The sequence below is a fragment of the Elaeis guineensis genome, chromosome 3, assembly GCF_000442705.2.
Source record: "Elaeis guineensis isolate ETL-2024a chromosome 3, EG11, whole genome shotgun sequence".
In the NCBI taxonomy this organism is placed as follows: domain Eukaryota; kingdom Viridiplantae; phylum Streptophyta; class Magnoliopsida; order Arecales; family Arecaceae; genus Elaeis; species Elaeis guineensis.
The window spans coordinates 85,943,837-85,947,192 of NC_025995.2; the positions used below are offsets into that span (position 1 = coordinate 85,943,837).

Here is a 3,356-nt window from a genome sequence, read left to right on the forward strand (position 1 = left end):
ATGTTGTATCAATTCTCAAACAAACTATAATTAGACATCAGATATCTAGACAAGATTTGTCATACCTCTTCCTTAATAGGGAATTCAAGCTATTCATAGTTAATGACCAAATACTTGGTAAGAGACTTGATCACGACTTGTCCACAAAAATACTATGGAATTATTAATTTTGATTTATTTTATTTTGCAAGTATGTAGACACAAACCTACAATGTTATGAGACCTATTTCTATTTTTCCTATGCATCTAATAAGATGTTTTGTTAATTGCGGAAATTCTTAACAGCAATGCAATTGAACAATTAAAGATGCCTTGGCAAAGGAAAATACTTATGTAAGAAGGCTGATTCAGTTGGCTGGCATTATCAAACTCATGGCAAAGAAACATACTTATTCAAAAGAATGAAATTTCCCTCAGATTCTTCTTTAGTCTGTAGAAATTTGTCAGTATCTAATCATATATTTTTGCTGGTGATTTGTTACGTACTTTGCATCAGACTTTTGCTGCGAGTCCTATTTTTATATTTGGATCTAATTTTGTATAGAATTAAAAAAACTACAGTCGAATCTAGGTTATGGGACCTTCAAAAAAGTTTGAATTAATCAATTCTTCAAATACTTTTACTCAATTCTTTCCTCAAAAACAATCTCTTCAAAATATAAGTCTGTCAATGTGAACCACAAGCCAGATTATGTCCTGGCCATCTTGAACCATCTTTTAATTCTGTGGTCTAGATGGTCAAAGGTAGCCAGGTAAGACTGGAGGATGGTAGCACGCTGGCTAAAACCTTCTAGCGGTTCAGATGGCCCCCAACCATCTGGACACGGCCGGTTCCCCCCTGTGGCGACCACCACATGAAGGCCGATTTCAAAGAAACTCCGTGGAAGTCCGATGCCGCAAGCTGCGTGTGCTGATTTAAAACCCCCAAAACGCCGTGACGTTTTTGCGTGGGAAAGAAGAAAAGTTAGAATTAGAATCAAACTTCTAAGATCCCAAATTGCCCCTAATCCTCTCTATGTCAGCATTTTCTCATAACGAATTTAAAAAAAAAAAAAGCTCCCAATGTATCTTTGGCGGGAAAGCATGATTTCCGTCCATACCAATCATTGAATTACACAATATTCATTTAAAAATCTATACAGGCAATTTAAAGGAAAAGATCAAAATACTTTAAAATTCATACAAAATGTGATCCAACATCTGATGTTGCAAAAAAAAAAAATCAATAATTATACCAACAACTTCCTTCTCTGATAGAAGATTTGTAGAAATCAGCACCTTTTTTTTTTTTGTTTGTAAAAGAAATCAGTACATTTTTTAGGAGAAATTTTTAGATAAAGGTTTTGGGGGGCACCAAGGTCATTCCTTGTTTCTAGAAGACCAGAGCGCAAGTCATCATGCGTCACCTCTTACAACCAAGCGATTGGGGAGGTCAACCACGTCTGAGAACCATCCAGACTCTTTTGAACCTCCTTCTTAAAACCCCCACCCCAAATCCTTCCCACCACCTTTCCCCCCCATCCCATACCCTCCTTCCTCTCGCCCGACTTCTTCCATCACAACTTTTTTCTCAAACATTGTCTCTCCCCCTTGTTTAGTCGATAGCTATGGGCACTTTGGTGGGCCATGTGGCCCCTGGATTTGGGTTCCTGCTAATTGGGCTATGGCACCTCTTCAACCACATCAAACTCCACTCCCTCCACCCCAAATCCTATGTAGCACCCCCATGGTTCCCCACCCCATTCTTCCGATACCTGGAGCCCATCTTGATCATTTTAGGCAGCCTCGCCTCCATCGCCATGGAGCTCGTCATCGGGCCGGAGGCCCACCAGCCGTTCGACACCGACGGAACCATCCCTTCCAACCATCTCCACAACTTCGAGCACGCCTCCATCTCCCTCACCTTCCTCATCTACGCCGCCTTCGCCATCGCCTTGGACCGCGCCAAGCTGCGGCAGCGCGACGGCATGACGCTCCTGCTGGGCGCCGTGGCGTTCGGCCAGCAGTTGCTCATGTTCCACCTGCACTCCGCGGACCACATGGGCGTGGAGGGCCAGTACCATTGGCTCCTCCAGACGGTGATCGTGGTGTCCCTGGCGACCACCTTGATCGGGATCAGGCTGCCGAGGAGCTTCCTGGTGAGCTTCGTGAGGTCGGCCAGCATCGCGTTCCAAGGTGTTTGGTTTATGGTCATGGGCTTCATGCTGTGGACTCCCAGCTTGATTCCCAAGGGTTGCTTCATGAACTTAGAGGAGGGCACAGGGTGGTGAGGTGCCATAGCGAGGAGGCCCTGCACCGGGCCAGGTCGCTGGTTAACATCGAGTTCAGCTGGTACATGGCGGCCATGGCGGTGTTCGCCATGTTGGTATATATGTTCTTGAGCAAGAGATATCCGGAGGCGCCAGAGTACCTGCCGTTGGTGAAGGAGGAGGGTGTGCAAGAGGATGATGAGGACCTGGAGTCACAGAAGAAGTTTGGGGAGTCTGATAGCTTCGTTCAGATAGGAAAGGGGATGAGGAACTTGGAACTCGAGAGGTAACTGCAAGGAAGGGCCCCTTGGATTAGGTTCCGTTTTCTTAACCATCCTGTCTTCTTCTCTCATCTATTTGTTTATATATATTTATATTGCAAGTGTTAAATGAGATGGAAAGGTGTAGCTAGTGAAAGTTTAGGGGATTCTTTGGTTTGGAGCTTTCTGTTGTTGAGATTAATCTGAAGTGGGGTTTGTGTTTGGTCCTCCTCTTTCTGAAAGAGACAGATGGGAAGGTGGACTTCTTTTTTTCCTTTTTTTTTTTATAAATATATATTTGTGTGTGTTGTTAGTTGTGATATTGAAACAATGGTCTCAACCTTTTAGTACATTTTTCGGTTGCAAGCATGTGAAATCCATATCTTGGCTGTGAATTAAAGATTCGAGTTGTATCTTTGAACACAACTCTCGAAGCACCCTCACTAATTTCTTCCTGCAATCCATCAGCATAGGTTTCACAATGGCTATTGTATAATTCAATAATTGACATCGTGAAAAAAAGATGAATCATTCTTTCATGTGTGAAAGATACAATCTAAACCTTTGAATTAAAGCGGTGATTGATACCGGTTATGTAGGTGGTGTGGCCAATAAGAGATTTGGGTTTATATAGGGCTAAACATATTAAATAAACTCACATGACTCTTGCTTTCCTACGTACAAACTCTCCTTGTGCTGGACGACACGTAGGTGTTTCAAAAAGTCCATTAGAAAATGCTGTGTTTTAATGATCCAAAATATAATTAAATAAAGGACTTAAGGATATCAGCATAATTTACTCTCTGTTGATATGCGAAGAATGATGTCATGAATTTTGTTCTGGGAC

General features: G+C 42.6%; 1 non-coding gene across 1 annotated transcript; it reads left to right on the forward strand.

Moving 5' to 3' along the window:
• The first annotated feature begins 1,485 nt into the window (after positions 1-1,485).
• On the forward strand, positions 1,486-2,861 carry LOC105041878 (uncharacterized). The gene has a single exon (XR_012139738.1). It is a non-coding gene; the product is annotated as an uncharacterized protein (transcript).
• Positions 2,862-3,356: the final 495 nt, after the last annotated feature.